Here is an 18,059-nt window from a genome sequence, read left to right on the forward strand (position 1 = left end):
TTAATTTGTATTTTGTAATTCATGTCTGAAATTTTATATGAAATACGAATTTTCGTTAGGTTCCTTAACTTTTTGTAACAATTACGAATGTACGTTATGATGAATTTATCATTATGAGGGGCTCCCACCATCCCTGTGCTGTGCTGAATTCCTGAGTTTTAAACTTTTAGATTCTTTAACTTTTCGTAACAATTACGAATGTTCATTATGATGAATTTATCATTATGAGAGGCTCCCACCATCCCTGTGCTGTGCTGAATTCCTGAGTTTTTAACTTTTAGGTTTGTTAACTTTTCGTAACAATTCCCAATGTTTGTTAGGAATTTCGGATCCGAAATTCGTAAACGAAATTTCGTATTTCGTACAAAATTCGGAAGCATAGCAATTCATATTTCGGATCCTCCCGAATGTACGAATTTACAGAAATTCGTACAAATTTTCGTTTCGTACAAAACGAATCGCACGTTTCGTACAACCAGGAGGTGACGGTGGCGAGTGAGCTCGGGACTGCAGCATACAAAAAAGGATAACAATAGCGCTACCCCTAAAAACAATACACCAGGGACAAAACCGCAGGAAAGCAGCACCAGAAGGGTGGCTTTAGTGCAATCCAGCAAAGAGGCATCCCTATATATACAATAAAGTTCCTCCGAGGGCTTTTATGCAGCAAAAAAGAGGCCACATGAATACACAGAAAAAAAGTTTTTATTTGTACAAACATTGAAATTCAAATCCACATACTGTTTAAAATATGAGCTCTGGTATACCCCAGCTACAAAAAAAGAAAGCCTATAAACAAATCGCAGGTAACAGACTTTTTGTGGGAATTGCCAAAACAGTACATCTGCTCAAGAAACAACCCCAAAGCGTTTTGTTTGCAATAATCAGAATCTTCCTCAGGGAGGTGAGGACATCTGGATTGAAAACATACAGTATTAGAATGTTTACATAATCACATTGTGTCACATCCATACTATTATTAGCTGATCACTAAGTGTCATACCTTATGGGTGGAGAGGTTAAATATCAACCAGAGCAAAATCAGGATTCAAAATTCAGAGCTGTTTCCTGGCTGTCATTACCATAGAAGCAGCATGTATTTCACCTATGGCTCACAGGAAGCCAAGCGCATGGCGCTAAGAGGGTGAAGGAGGTAGCAGTACATCTAAAATAAATCGTAAATAATTATCTAAGTGTACATGAGGAAATAAGTAAAGAAGAGGGAATGGAGAGCAATAAAACATTTTACTTTTACCTACCGTAATTATGTTCCTGAACAATAATGAAAAAGAGATAGACTAAACTTTTTATTTGTTTCGTTTCTATATAGGTTTTTTGTGGCCTGTTTTCCTCATGTCTGGTTACTCTTCCTGATGGGTGCACCCATGCATTTGCACTCACACTGCTGAGACTACATCTCTGTTTAGAGACGCAGTGCCCCCACAGGAGCCCCATCCAAAGAGGATGCCGTAGCTCCGTCAACCATGTCCTTTGAATAACATGGGAATCGGGAGCTTTGGACCGCAACCGAAGGTAAATTGATCTCCTCTACATCAATTGCCTCTGATTAATGCTCCCTGTATATTGGGTGCTCTGTTTTAATGCTCACTGGTCTAAGCATTAGCCCTGAATGTTACCCCTTACCCTAATATAATGTTTGTAATCCTGGTACCTATTTTTCTGTGGATGATCTTAACTACTTAAGGACCGTCTCATGTACATATACGTCGGTACTTTGAAGAGGGATATCTCGGTAACGGCAGCAGCTGCTGCCACAACCGAGATATCCCTCTTTACAGGAGGCAGTCCTGTGTGCGATAATGGTGGTCTCCATGGCGGGTTCGCTGCGAGATCACTGTTATCGGCAGCGGGAGAGGTGCCACCCCCCTCCCGCCGCTCTCCCACACCCTCTGCCACTTACCAGAACTGTCGGTAGCGGCGGAGGCGATCGGGTCCTGCACACTGCTGGGTATGGAGACGAGTGAGGCTAAGATGGCCCCCACTTGTCTCTATACCATAGGAGGGCGGAAGCGACGTCAAAACGTCACTTCTGCCCATACCTCTTAAAGGTAAATTTTTTTTCAATGTCATTTTTTTCAAAGTCCAAATATGAGATCTGAGGACTTTTTGACCCCAGATCTCATATTTAAGAGGACCTGTCATGCTTTTTTCTATTACAAGGGATGTTTACATTCCTTGTAATAGGAATAAAAGTGATCTTTTTTTTTTTTTTTTTTTTTTTAAGTGTAAAAATAAATAAAATCAAGTAAAATAAATAAGAAAAAGAAAAAACTATTTTCTTAAAACACGTCAGACGAGTTCGCTCACAGAAGCGAACGCATACGTGAGTAGCGCGCGCATATGAAAACGATAGTCAAGCCACACGTGTGAGGTATCGCCACAATCAGTAGAGCAAGAGCAATAATTATAGCCCTAGATCTCCTCTGTAACTCAAAACATGCAACCTGTAGAATTTTTTAAATGTCACTTATGGAGATATTTTAGGGTAAAAGTTTGACGCCATTCCACGAGCAGACGCCATTTTGAAGCATGACATGTTGGGTATCAATTTACTGTGTAACATTATCTTTCACAATATAAAAAAAATTTGGCTAATTTTACTGTTGTCTTATTTTTTTGATCAAAAAAGTGAATTTTTTCTAAAAAAGGTAAGCTTGTAAGACCACTGCTCAAATTCGGTGTGAAAAAAAGTATTGCAATGACCGCCATTTTATTCTCTAGGGTGTTAGAAAAAATATATATAATATTTGGGGGTTCTAAGTAATTTTCTAGCAAAAAAAAATGTTTTAAACATGTAAACACCAAATCTGAAAAAGACGCCTGGTCCTTAAGTGGTGGAGTCATCTCAGGGATAGAGGTCTTACTATACTGGTCACAGAACTTGTATTGTTAGCTAGCCTTGTGGTGAATGTTTTCTTTGTTTGAATGTTTTTATGTACAGTAATACTTTTAGTTTTGTATGTACAATTTGGCAAAAACAATAAAAATAATTTGACAAAAAAAGTGTTAGCTGGAGTTCGACTTTAAAGCTGACCTCTTTAAAATGCACTGGGTTACTGGTGTTTATGCAAAAATCAAATAAATGGTGTTGCGCTACCTTCAAAGATTAAACTAAAATAAAGTGCCTAGTGCATAATATAGATAGGACTAAATTGCAAAACTAACAGAAATAGTACCCCCAACTGTTATATAAATAATTCGTCCTAAATCAAATAGTTACACAATATTGCAAAACAAAAGGTTCAAAAGATAAAATACCTTAAGCAAATTAAATCGTAAACAATCCAATAAGTGAATAAAGTGTCCAGTGCTTAAATATAGCAACGAAAGTAAACCAATAATAAAGTGTCTCGTGCTTAGGTATTCATAAATCAATTAGTCCATAATCACATGTATACAAGAACCCCAACCTCCAATAGTGCAGTGGTGGAGTATAACCAAATATCACAAAGGTAATTGAATTCAAAAATATTGCATAAAACACTTTTTTGTAATTCAAGCGTGAGGCACACAGTGCAAATAAATAGTAAACAAGAAACGAGAAAATTTAGTCTTTATGTGAGCATAAATGAATAAAGTGACCAGTGACTCATTCAGTGCTTCTTCAGATAAAGGTGGCAAAAACAGTGTGTTTAACTCCTGTATCTCTCCAGTGTTCACGGCAAACCAGGTTCAACAAGTTGCATGCCACCTTGTGGACTTACCTAAGTCTCTGGGAGCATAGCTATCACTATACTTCTGGCGCTCCAAAGATGGACCCTCTGGTGTCATCTCCTACAGCTGCTGAGTCCCTCCCCCTTCTGGCCAATCAAAGAGTACTTTGTATTATGGGAATTCATTCACAATGCCCTCCAGTGATGCACAATGAGGGCTCCTGCTGGTCACAGGTGCTTCCATCTTCTCCTGATCTTCCTTCTGGGTTCGCTCTGTTCTGCCACTTGAATGGCCAGGCCACAATTACATCACTCCCATGCATGCGCACGGGCATCACATCATGGCACAGAGTGGGGCCGTAAATGTATGCTGAGCTACCCATGCATTACTGCTGACAGGCAGGGACAATAGTGTCCCTTCTGTCATTTTTTTAAAAAGGGCAGGCAGATGCTCAGGGCTTTACACAAAGGAAAGCCCCCACGACAAAATTAAACATGGTGCATTCGGTGTGTGGTATTGCTGCTAAACGCAACTCATTTATTTCCCTCAATACTGTACACTTTCACCCTCTTCCTGTCCAGGCAAATTTTAACTTTTCAGTGCTGCCCCATTTTTTGCAACACTGTACCCAAATTACATTTTGTATAATTTTTTTGAGACAGAGCTTTATTTTAGTGGTATTTAATCTCCACTGGGCTTTTTTTCGCTATATATTTTTCTTAGGTTCTTTTATAACATTTTGCCAATAAATACATTTTGGCCAAAAATGTATCCTGCTACATTTCTTAGGTAAAAATAACCCGGATCAGTGTATATCATCTAGTCAACAAACTATGGTATACACAGAAAATTGATCAATCGACTACTTATCTCATTTATTGAGGCCCTAAAATGCCAGGACAGTACAAATGTCCCCAAATAACCACTTTTTGAAAAGTAGACAGTCCAAGGTGTTTATTGAGAAGCATGGTGAGTTTTTTGAAGTTGTAATTTTTTGGCTATATCCGCACTCTGTGATCCACCTGCTCTCCTCTTCCTCCGCTCTCTGTTCTCCTGTGATAATCCGCCCACCCTCTCTCTTCCACAGCACAGGTGAGGCTGCGATGGTGGGCACAGGTGAGGCTGTGGTGGTGGGCACAGTTGAGGCTACAATGGTGGGCACAGGTGAGGCTGCAATGGTGGGCACAGGTGAGGCTGCAATAGTGGGCACAGGTGAGGCTGCAATGGTGGGCACAGGTCACGTTGCAATGATGGGCACAGGTGAGGGTGCAATGGTAGGCACAGGTCATGCTGTAATGGTGGGCACATGTCATGCTGCAATGATGGGCACATGTCACACTGCAATGGTGGGAACACAGCACGCTGCAATGATGGACACAGGTGAGGCTGCATTGGTGGGCACAGGTCACGCTGCAATGATGGACACTGGTCACGCTGCATTGGTGGGCACAGGTCACGCTGCATTGATAGGCACTAACGAGGCTGCATTGATGGGCACAGGTGAGGCTGCACTGATGAGCACTGATAAAGTTGCTGTTAATAGTTATTTTTGTAACGTAATTCTGCATAAAACATTTAAGTGTCATTTTATGGGATCATTTATGAGGGCGTGTTTAGGGGCAGAATTAGAGGCAGTGCAGGGTAGGGATTTGGTGGTGCAACTGTTGGCGAGTAACACTTAAAGCCTGGCTAGTAGCTCAGGACTTGAAATTTTGAGTCCTGCTTAACCACTTCAACACTGGGCACTTATACACCTTCCTACCCAGACCAATTTTCAGCTTTCAGCATCATGCTAAACTGTACCCAAACTAAATACCACAAATAGAGCTTTCTTTTGGTGGTATTTGATCACCTCTGGGATATTTATTTTCTGTTAAACAAATAAAAAAAGGGCCGAAAATGTAAAAAAAAAAAAAACAAGTTTTTTTTGTTTCTGTTACAAAACTTTGTAAATAAGTACTTTTTCTCCTTCAATGATGGGGTTGCACTGACAGGCACCAATGAGATGGCACTGATGATGGGCACTAATATGCAGCACTGATAGGGCACTGATAGGCGGCACTGATATGCAGCAGTGATGGGTACACATAGGTGGCACTGAAAGGCGGCATTGATGGGCACTGAAAGGCGGCACGGATGGGCACTGATAGGTGGCACAGATGGGCATGGATGGGCACTGATAGGTGGCACTGATGTACACTAATGGGTGATACTGATGGGCAGGCATCCATTATGGGCACTGATTGTCATCCATCGTGGGCACTGATTGCCATCCATCGTGGGCACTGATTGTTATCCCTGGTGGCCATGGGTGGCACATCTGGTGGTGACCATTGGTGGGCATCCCTTGTGGTCCAGTGTGGGCATAAACGATCATCTCTATACAATTGGGCAGGGAATATAGCTTAGTGTAGCCTCACTTATAGCAGTCCCAGTTCCTGTAAGCCAAGCCTACTGGTATGTGGCTGTCCCCAGGAATGCCATGTTCACTGGCCAGGAAGTACAGGAGTGTGACAGAACCACTTGTTACCCCGATTAGGTGATTCTTTCTGCCAAACAGTGCTTTCTGCCCCCAAACCGTTACAGCAGAACGAGAGCTAATTCAAGCCTGTTACCCAAAGCATCATACTGTCAGAAAAGATGAATCAGACTGAGACAGAAGTACATTTAAATCACACTTGTTTAACCACTTGACCACTGGGCACTTAAACACCCTTAATAACCAGACCAATTTTCAGCTTTTGGTGCTCTCGCATTTTGAATGACAATTACTCAGTCATGCAACACTGGACCTATATGAAATGTTTGTCCTTTTTTTCACACAAATAGAGCTTTCTTTTGGTGGTATTTAATCACCGCTCGTTTTTTTTTTTTTGTGCTATAAAAGAAAAAATACCGAAAATTCTGTAAAAAAATGAATTTTTCTTTGTTTCTGTTAGAAAATTTAGCAGATTAGTAATTTTTTCTTCATAAATTTTGGCCAAAATTTATACTACTACATATCTTTGGTAAAAATAAGTACAAATTGGTGGATATTATTTGGTCTTTGTGAAAGTTATAGAGTCCACAAGCTATGGTGCCTATATCTGAAAATTGATCACACCTGAAGTACTGACGGCCTATTTCAATTCTTGAGACCCTAACATGCCAGAAAAGTACAAATACCCCCCAAATGACCCCTTTTTGGAAAGAAGACATTCCAAGGTATTTAGTAAGAGGCATGATGAGTTTTTTGAAGTTGTCATTTTTTCCCACAATTCTTTGCAAAATCAAGATTTATTTTACTTTTTTTTTTTTTTTCACAAAATTGTCATATTATCAGTTTATTTCTCACACACAGCATATGCATACCACAAATTACACCCCAAAACACATTCTGCTATTCTCTCCCGAGTATGGCGATACCACATGTGTGAGTGAGACTTTTACACAGTGTGGCCACATACAGAGGCCTAACATACAGGGAGCGCCATCAGGTGTTCTGGAGCACCCAGGACAATTCTGACATTTCTCTCCTACATGTAAAAATCATCATTTATTTGCTAGAAAATTACATAGAACTCCAAAACATTATATATGTTTTTTTAGCAAACACCCTGGAGAATACAATGGTGGTCTTTGCAACTTTTTATCTCGCACGGTATTTGCGCAGTAATTTTTCGAATGCTTTTTTTTGGAAAAAAAACAGTTTTGTGCTTAAAAAAAAAAAAACACAGTAAAGTTAGCCCAATTTTTGCATAATGTGAAAGATGAAGTTACGCTGAGTAAATAGATACCTAATATGTCACTCTTCAAAATTGCACACGCTCGTGGAATGGCGCCAAACGTCGCTACTTAAAAATCCCCATAGGCGACGATTTTTTTTTTTTTACTGGTTATATGTTTTGAGTTACAGAGGAGGTCTAGGGCTAGAATTATTGCTCTCGCTCTAACGTTCGCAGCGATACCTCACATGTGTGGTTTGAACACCGTTTTTATATGTGGGCGGGACTTACGTATGCGTTCGCTTCTGCATGCGAGCACATGGGGACAGGGGCGCTTTAAAAAAAAAAAATTTTATTGTTCATTTTACTTTATTTATTTTAGTTTGACATTTTTTTCCCCAAAAATAATTTTTTTGATCACTTTTATTCCTATTACAAGGAATGTAAACATCCCTTGTAATAGGAATATGGCATGACAGGTCCTCTTTACAGTGAGATGTGGGGTCAATAAGACCCCACATCTCACCTCTAAGCTGGGAAGCCTGAAAAAAAAAAAGATTCTGGCTTTGATCGTATTAGCGATTCGGTAGAAGCACCGGAGGGCGGCGGGAGGGGGGGGGAATGTCTATGGCTGGGTATTGCAGGGTATCACCGACTATGGCTGGGTATCTCAGAGTATGGCTGGGTATCTCAGAGTATGGCGTTGCAGAGTATTGCATTGCAGAGTGTTGCAGGGTATTGGCGGGTGTTACAGAGCATTGCAGAGTGTTGCAGGGTATTGCAGAGTGTTGCAGAGTGTTGCAGGGTATTGCAGAGTGTTGCAGAGTGTTGCAGAGTATTGCGGAGTGTTGCAGAGTATTGCGGAGTGTTGCAGGGTATTGCAGAGTGTTGCAGGGCATTGCGGAGTGTTGCAGGGCATTGCGGAGTGTTGCAGGGTATTGCGGAGTATTGCAGGGTATTGCGAAGTGTTGCAGGGTATTGCAGAGTGTTGCAGAGTGTTGCAGGGTATTGCAGAGTATTGCAGAGTGTTGGCAGGGAATTGAGGGGTTAATTTTCGGTGAGCAGCTATGTGGGCACTGCAGATGCAGCCCACATCGCTGCTGACACCGATCTCTTCCCCCTCCGCTGTACCGATCGGTACAGAGAGGGGGAGGGAGGAACCGGCGTCATAACATGACGCCGGTTTGTTTACAAGTGATCGCTCCGTCATTTGACGGAGCGATCACGTGGTAAACGGCCGCTATGAGCGGCCGTTTACCGTGATTCGTGATGCGCCGGGTCCACTGGACGCAGCGGTCACGGATGCTCTCATGTGCGCGCCCCAGGGGGCGCGCGAGAGCAGAATTCTGGGAGGCCGTTAATTAACAGCCTCGCAGAGTTAAACAACTGCCCTGAAGCCGTTAATCGGCAATGGGCGGTTGTTAAGTGGTTAATAATAAATGTAAATAGAACAAATATAGTCAAAACATAGCCAAAGTTTGGTAACTGGAATGGATAGTCAGACAAGCCAGAAAGACAGGAAGCCAGAGATCAGCATAGTGGGACAGCAAGCAGTATCTGGAGCCAGAAGGAATGCCAGCAAAGCAAGTCTTTAACAGGAACGCAGGAGATCAGTGTTCTTGACCAAGATGAAGGCAGAGATCATCTGGGCTGGACAGTTTAAGTAAGCAGGACCAGATGAGTAGGATATCATCAACAGGTGAGTCACTGTGGAGAGACAGGAGCTGGCAATTAGCCGACAGCTGAGCGTCCAGCTCAGAGGAAGGAAGGGCTGAGCCCAGCCTTGACAGTTCTCAATGACCCCCCTTCTCAATGACCGCTCCCTCTCAGTGGACCACCTGGCTTGAGGGGAAAACGTCTAGGGAAATCACGGAGGAGGACAGGGGCATGTACAGTGGGGAGAACAAGTATTTGATACACTGTCGATTTTGCAGGTTTTCCTACTTACAAAGCATGTAGAGGTCTGTAATTTTATCATAGGTACTTTTCAACTGTGAGAGACGGAATCTTAAACAAAATTCCAGAAAATCACATTTTATGATTTTTAAATAAATAATTTGCATTTTATTGCATGACATAAGTCCATACTGTGATACATCAGAAAAGCAGAACTTAATATGTGGTACAGAAATCTTTGTTTGCAATTACAGGGATCATACATTTCCTGTAGTTCTTGACCAGGTTTGCACACACTGCATCAAGGATTTTGGCCCACTCCTCCATACAGACCTTTTCCAGATCCTTGAGGTTTCACTGGGCAATACAGACTTTCACCTCCGTCCAAAGTTGTTCTATTGGGTTCAGGTCTGGAGACTGGCTAGGCCACTCCAGGACCTTGAGATGCTTCTTACGGAGCCACTCCTTAGTTGCCCTGGCTGTGTATTTCGGGTCGTTGTCATGCTGGAAGACCCAGCCACTACCCATCTTCGATGCTCTTACTGATGGAAAGAGGTTATTGGCCAAGATCTTGCAATACATGGCCATATCCATCCTCCCCTCAATACGGTACAGTCACCCTGTCCCCTTTGCAGAAAAGTAGCCCCAAAGAATGATGTTTCCACCTCCATGCTTCACGGCCGGGATGGTGTTCTTGGGGTTGTACTCATCCTTCTTCTTCCTCCAAACACGGCTAGTGGAGTTTAGATCAAAAAGCTCTATTTTTGTCTCATCAGACCACATGACCATCTCCCATTCCTCCTTTGGATTATCCAGATGGTCATTGGCAAACTTCAAATTGGCCTAGACATGCGCTGGCTTGAGCAGGGGGACATTGCGTGCGCTGCAGGATTTTAATCCATGACATTGCAGTGTGTTACTAAGGTTTTTTTTTTGAGACTGTGGTCCCAGTTCTCTTCAGGTCATTGACCAGGTACTGCCATGTAGTTCTGGGCTGATCCCTCACCTTCCTCATGATCATTAATGTCCCACGAGGTGAGACCTTGCATGAAGCCCCAGACAGAGGGAGACTGACCATCATCTTGAACTTCTTCCATTTTCAAATAATTGCGCCAGTTGTTGCCTTCTCATCAAGCTGTTTGCCTATTGTCCTGTAGCCCATCCCAGCCTTGTGCAGGTCTACAATTTTATCCCTGATGTCCTTACACAGCTCTCTGGTCTTAGCCATTGTGGAGAGGTTGGAGTCTGTTTGATTGAGTGTGTGGATAGGTGTCTTTTATACAGGTAACAAGTTCAAACAGGTGCAGTTAACCACTTGCCGACCGCCGCACGACGATGTACGTCGACAGAATGGCACGGGCAGGCATAAGGGCTTACATGTACGTCCTTGCCTGCCCGCGGGTCGGGGGCCCGATCGGGCCCCCGCCCGGTGCCTGCGGCGGTCGGTATTCGTTCGGGAGCGATCCCGGACGAGGGGACGGCCATTCATTCATGGCCACCCCCTCGCGATCGCTCCCGACGAATGAAAATGTCCCGTGACATCACTTCCTCTCCTGTAATGTAAACACAGGAGAGGAAGTGATGTATTCTCTCCTCCGTGTCGGTATTTTTCGTTCCGGCACCGAGGAGAGAGCATCGGTGAGTTGCACAAGCACTACACTACACAGTAGAACATGCCAGGCACACTCACACCCCCCCTTTACCCCCCGATCACCCCCCAATTACCCCTGCCCCCCCAGTCACAGTGACACCAATTGCTTTTTTTTTTTTTTTTTTTTGCATTGGTGTCATTTGTGACTGTAATAACTGTTAGGGCAGTTAGGGTTAGCCCCCTTTAGTTCTAATGTGCCCCCCTAACCCCCCCAATAAAGGTTTAACCCCATGATCACCCCCCGTCGCCAGTGTCACTAAGGCTGGGTTCACATTGCAGCGGTTTATGAGAACGAATGTGATTCGCACCGCACTGCAGTGCAAATCACATCCGATCTCTGTGCGATTCGAGTTCAGCCATACAGATAGTATGGCTGAATTCGTGTCGCACCCGCCGCACCCGCCGCAAATTCGCACGGGACCCTTTTTTTGGCCCGCAGCAGAATCGGATCGCATGGGTGTTCACACCATGCGATCCGAGTTTGCAGATCGCACTGCGATATGCGAACTGATCTGGGGGTGTCATTAACATTTCACTGACACTCCCAGCAGTTCGCATAGGGCAGTGTGAACTGCCGCCGGGAGGCATGCGATGCGGGAACCCGCCGCGGATTCATGGCGTTCCCACATCGCTCCAGTGTGAACCCAGCCTAATAAGCGATCATTTTTCTGATCGCTGTATTAGTGTCACAGGTGACGCTAGTTAGGCAGGTAGGTATTTAGGTTCGCCGCAGCTTTTTATAGCGCCAGGGACCCCCATATACTACCGCATAAAGCCCCCTGATTTCCCCCTAGTTAACCCTTTCACCAGTGATCACCATATAACTGTTACAGGTGACGCTGGTTGGTTAGTTATTTTTTTATAGTTTCAGGGCACCCGCCATTTATTACCTAATAAAGGTTTAACCCCCTGATCACCCCGGCGGGTGTCATTTGTGACTGTAATAACTGTTAGGGCAGTTAGGGTTAGCCCCCTTTAGTTCTAAGGTACCCCCCTAACCCCCCCAATAAAGGTTTAACCCCGTGATCACCCCCCGTCGCCAGTGTCACTAAGGCTGGGTTCACATTGCAGCGGTTTATGAGAACGGATGTGATTCGCACCGCACTGCAGTGCAAATCACATCCGATCTCTGTGCGATTCGAGTTCAGCCATACAGATAGTATGGCTGAATTCGTGTCGCACCCGCCGCACCCGCCGCAAACTCGCACGGGACCCTTTTTTTGGTCCGCAGCAGAATCGGATCGCATGGGTGTTCACACCATGCGATCCGAGTTTGCAGATCGCACTGCGATATGCGAACTGATCTGGGGGTGTCATTAACATTTCACTGACACTCCCAGCAGTTCGCATAGGGCAGTGTGAACTGCCGCCGGGAGGCATGTGATGCGGGAACCCGCCGCGCATTCGTGGCGTTCCCACATCGCTCCAGTGTGAACCCAGCCTAATAAGCGATCGTTTTTCTGATCGCTGTATTAGTGTCACAGGTGACGCTAGTTAGGCAGGTAGGTATTTAGGTTCGCCGCAGCTTTTTATAGCGCCAGGGACCCCCATATACTACCGCATAAAGCCCCCTGATTGCCCCCTTGTTAACCCTTTCACCAGTGATCACCATATAACTGTTACAGGTGACGCTGGTTGGTTAGTTATTTTTTTTATAGTTTCAGGGCACCCGCCATTTATTACCTAGTCTCACTAGTGTACCCCTAAATTTAGGGGTGTCTACTTTCCAAAATGGGGTCATTTGGGGGGGGGTTTGTGCCATCTTGGCATTTTATGGCCTTCAAAACTGTAACGCCCTTAGAAAGCCTGAAGGCGGTGCTTGGTTTTCGGGGGCCCGTACGCGGCTAGGCTCCCAAAAAGTCCCACATATGTGGTATCCCCGTACTCAGGAGAAGCAGCAGAATTTATTTTGGGGTGTCATTTCACATATGCCCATGGCATGCGTGAGCAATATATCATTTAGTGACAACTTTGTGAAAAAAAAAAAAAAGTTTGTAATTTTCCCGCAACTTGTGGCAAAATATAAAATATTCCATGGACTCAACATGCCTCTCAGCAAATAGCTTGGGGTGTCTACTTTCTAAAATGGGGTCATTTGTGGGGGTTTTGTGCCATCTTGGCATTTTAGGGCCTTCAAAACTGTAATAGGTAGTGAGGAGTGAAGTCAAATATTTACGCCCTTAGAAAACCTGAAGGCGGTTCTTGGTTTTCGGGGCCCCGTACGCGGCTAGGCTCCCAAAAAGTCCCACATATGTGGTATCCCCGTACTCAGGAGAAGCAGCAGAATTTATTTTGGGGTGTCATTTCACATATGCCCATAGCATGTGTGAGCAATATATCATTTAGTGACAACTTTGTGAAAAAAAAATAAAAAAAAATTAAAGTTTGTAATTTTCCCGCAACTTGTGGCAAAATATAAAATATTCCATGGACTCAAAATGCCTCTCAGCAAATAGCTTGGGGTGTCTACTTTCTAAAATGGGGTCATTTGTGGGGGTTTTGTGCCATCTTGGCATTTTATGGCCTTCAAAACTGTAATAGGTAGTGAGAAGTGAAATCAAAAATTTACGCCCTTAGAAAGCCTGAAGGCGGTGCTTGGTTTTCGGGGCCCCGTACACAGCTAGGCTCCCAAAAAGTCCCACATATGTGGTATCCCCGTACTCAGGAGAAGCAGCAGAATTTATTTTGGGGTGTCATTTCACATATGCCCATAGCATGTGTGAGCAATATATCATTTAGTGACAACTTTGTGTAAAAAAAAAAAAAAAATTATTTTTTGTCATTATTCAATCGCTTGAGGCAAAAAAATAAAATATTCAATGGGCTCAACATGCCACTTATCAATTTCCTTAGGGTGTCTACTTTCCAAAATGGGGTCATTTGGGGGGGTTTTGTACTGCCCTGCCATTTTAGCACCTCAAGAAATGAGATAGGCAGTCGTAAACTAAAAGCTGCGTAAATTCCAGAAAATGTACCTTAGTTTGTAGATGTGACAACTTTTGCGCAAACCAATAAATATACAATTATTGACTTTTTTTTTTACCAAAGACATGTGGCTGAATACATTTTGGCCTAAATGTATGAATAAAATTGAGTTTATTGGATTTTTCTAATAACAAAAAGTAGAAAATATCATTTTTTTTCAAAATTTGCGGTCTTTTTACGTTTATATCGCAAAAAATAAAAATCGCAGAGGCAATCAAATACCATCAAAAGAAAGCTCTATTTGTGAGAAGAAAAGTACGCAAATTTTGTTTGGGTACAACATTGCATGACCGCGCAATTACCAGTTAAAGCAGCGCAGTGCCAAATTGTAAAAAGACCTCTGGTCATTTACCAGCAAAATGGTCCGGTCTGAAGGTGGTTAATATAGGTAATGAGTGGAGAACAGGAGCGCTTCTTAAAGAAAAAATAACAGGCCTGTGATAGCCGGAAATCTTACTGGTTGGTAGGTGACCAAATACTTATGTCATGCAAAAATATGCAAATGAATTAGTTAAAAATCATACAATGTGATTTTCTGGATTTTTATTTTAGATTCAGTCTCTCACAGTTGAAGAGTACCTATGATAAAAATGACAGACCTCTACATGCTTTGTAAGTAGGAAAACCTGCAAAATCTGCAGTGTATCAAATACTTGTTCTCCCCAGTGTACGTCCAAGGATGAGACCCAAGAGCTTTCCTCCGGACCGTACCCTTTCCAATGCACCAGGTACTGTATGTGCCCACAGAATCTATGGGAGTCAACAATGGACTGTACGTCATACTCCTCATGGTTCTCAGCCTTTACAGGGTGAGGGTGTGGCACCAACATGGTAAATACCAAAGGTTTTAATAAGGAGACATGAAATACATTAGAGATACATATATATATATATATATATATATATTAGAAGGAAGGTATAATGCGTAAGCCACTGGGATAATCTTGTGAAGAATACGGAAAGGCTCAATAAACCGAGGTGCGAACTTGAGAGAGGAAACACAAAGTCTGAGATTGCGAGATGACAACCTGGTAGGAAGGCACAGGCAGTCAGCATGGAGTTGGTACCTGTCATTACCCATCACCCTCCTGTACCATACCAGGCCATATGCTCTCAACATGGGGGGGGGGGTGGGCTTTGGGGCAGGGGCTCTGTTAGAACCCATTTAAACTTGCTTCGACTTCAGCACACATTAAAGCGCCTATCACTTCAACATGTGTTTTTGATGTCTGTGATGCATCAGTGGTGCTTTTTTATGCTTTAAATAAGCTTGACAGATGCCGTGTGTGTGTGTGTGTGTGCGTGTGCGTGTGCCATACTTGCAATACCTCCATAACAAAGCGAAACTAAAGCTGAATAAAAGCCTCTCAAAAGCTGCAGGTGTTCACGTGACTTTAATTCATAGACTTCTGTGGATGCTTTGAAGAACCACTAAAGTGACATGGGGTATAATTTTTTTAAGTGAAGCAAAGCAAACACGGTGTAAACAGGACTGCAAGCTGATCATTTTGTTTAGTGACAGCTGATTTGACTGATGTTCAGAGAGCTTTAAAAAAAGTGTGTCCAAAGCCATGTTTTGAAGCAAGTGTAAACAAGCACTAACCGTGAAAAGAAATTATATATTTTGTTTTTGTACAGGGTTGCATGACTGCGCAATTGTCAGTTAAAGTGGTATATTTGAAAGTGTTGGAAGGAGTTTAGTTCCTCAAAAGCGTGGTAGCAACATTCCAATTTTTTTGAAAAACATGAAAGAAACATGGAGATATGGGACTTTAAGGATACCAAGATAGAAAAAGCACATAATACAGAAAATGATAAATAAAATAAACAATGAAATATTTATTGACACAAATTTAAAAAAGAGCATATGTAATGCCTGAAATCATATCTGTTATCATATGCCTATACATATAGCCCATTGCAAACATGACAGAGATTACAATATTCAAATAGCTAGATCATTCTTTTCCCATTTTTCGACATGTTTCGCCCATAGGACTTCCTCAGGAAAAGGACACAAAATGCTTTATCTGGGTATGAAAGAGTAAATCCTCAAGATGTATATAACTAGAAAAGAGCACAAAAATTAGTACATCCAGATATTTAGACATATGTTAACACAAAACACAATTTCTCGCAGGTGTATGGTTTCAGAACCCCATATCCCCAACAAAATTTCTAAAAGTATATATTCCAATGCAAAACATGATATCACATGTTACCCCTACCTCCAAAATAGGGGAGCATATGGATCAGATCCAGTGCAGAAATGGTTCCCAAGAATCCTGTTATGCACATACACCAGAGAAATGGTCCATAGAGTGCCAGATAGCCCGTAGAGAGGGGTAAATTTGCTACAACCTTGCTTCAATATCATACAAATACATTGCCTGTGAAAACACCAAATCATAAGAGAAAACTTAGTCAAACGTAGAGGGAAGTAGGGAAGAGGTCAAAACAGGCTTCTGATACTGATCAAAACCTACCTCCTGCTAATATGTAAACCAAAAAGATCAAAATAGGTTCAGGAGCTCGGGTTGACCATACACTGAACAATTGTCTGGTAGATGGTTGTTTAACACCGACGAGGTCTGTATGCTAGCGATATATATATAAAGATTAAAAATTAATAACAGTCTGGTGCTGTAGCACACAATTTCACCTAGAAACATTTAAATTGGCTGTGTTCAATCACAATAAAAGATCTCTCACCTTTTGTAACTCCCATACCGCTAATATGGGGTATCTCGATGGATCCCACCCATAGGAGGGGCAATTGCAAATGAATGCCCACAGTCTTAAACAAAAGTAATACGCCTCCCCAAAAATCAGATCGCTCCCAAAAGATGACCTGGTTTGAAAAATAATGATAGATATCAAAAATAGCAGATGTATCCAAAAGTATTCCCAATTAGAGAGTTCTCAAACATAAATAACCATACATAAAAGATGTTCTATACCTTCACGTTGCAAAGAGAGAATATCCCAAGCTCCTCTATACTCCTCGGCCGGCTATAAGCAATGGCCGGGTTTTAATAGCCCCTCTACATGGCGCCAAACACCGGCGTGTGACGTCACGCCGCTATGGCGCCATGTGGACGCTGAACCGGAAGTCCACAAGCCGTCACCAAGCCGCCGGAACTGGAAGTGACCATTCACTTCCGGTACAAGCTTACAAGTCATGTTGGAAAATACCCTATTGCTGACACCAAAAAGCAAAGAGCCTTTGTGACGCTAAAGATGTTGACGGCAGGGAGGAAAGTGGCACAGTGTGGAATAGCAAAAAAATGTCTTTGTCATGAAGGGGGGTAAAACTCTCTGGAGGTCAAGTGGTTAACCAGTTAACCACCTCATTTGGGTAGCGGCTCTCTCCATCTTGTGTGCCCACGGGGGTGGTCATTGGTGGTGCGCTCTGTCCCTGGGAAATCATTAATATATTTGCCAGAACACCTCAGATCTTCTGTCCAAATATTTTTTTATTTAAAGCGGAGGTCCACCCTAAAGTGGACCTTCTGCTCATTGGAATCCTCCCCCCCTCCGGCGCCACAATTGGCACCTTTCAGGGGGGAGGGGGTGCAGGTACCTGTACAGTACAGGTATCTGCACCCACTTCCGGGATAGCTCTCTGCTGAAAGGGGCGTAGATTACGCCCCTTTCCGAAAGTCCCCCGCTGCCTGCTGGGAAACACACAGATCCCAGAGGCAGCGGGTCCATCCTTATTGCGCAGCGCAACTCGCGCATGCGCAGTAGGGAACCGGGAAATGAAGCCGAAAGGCTCCACTTCCTGATTCCCATACCCAAGATGGCGGTGGCAGCACCTGAGAGACGTTCGAGAGATCGGCTTCGGGTGCCGACATCGCGGGCGCGCTGGACAGGTAAGTGTCACAATTTTAAAAGTCAGCAGCTGCAGGATTTGTAGCTGCTGGCTTTTAAAAAAAAAAAAAAAAACGCGGACTCCCTCTTTAAGCATTATCACATCAGAATGTTAATGCTTAAATAAAAAGCCATTTGCACTGAAGATTCATGGTGTGTTGGCAAATATAGTTATTGTGGCTTTCATGATCCAGTCCCCAGCTAGAAATTGCTACAGAACCCAGTATCCTAAAGCTTTCCCCAGCAATGTGTGCGATGGGAATATGAACCATTAC

The 18,059-nt window shown here is 43.2% G+C and overlaps 1 long non-coding RNA gene across 1 annotated transcript; it reads right to left on the reverse strand.

The window, feature by feature from the left end:
• Positions 1-15,766: 15,766 nt before the first annotated feature.
• Positions 15,767-16,905, reverse strand: LOC143984353 (uncharacterized). The gene is made up of 4 exons (XR_013274804.1): positions 16,624-16,905; positions 16,398-16,509; positions 16,140-16,301; positions 15,767-15,978 (listed from the first exon to the last, which is right to left on the reverse strand). It is a non-coding gene; the product is annotated as an uncharacterized LOC143984353 (long non-coding RNA).
• Positions 16,906-18,059: the final 1,154 nt, after the last annotated feature.

This window comes from Lithobates pipiens, unplaced genomic scaffold, assembly GCF_037356315.1.
Source record: "Lithobates pipiens isolate NorthernLeopardFrog02 unplaced genomic scaffold, aLitPip1_a1.2 Scaffold_16, whole genome shotgun sequence".
Lineage (NCBI taxonomy): Eukaryota > Metazoa > Chordata > Amphibia > Anura > Ranidae > Lithobates > Lithobates pipiens.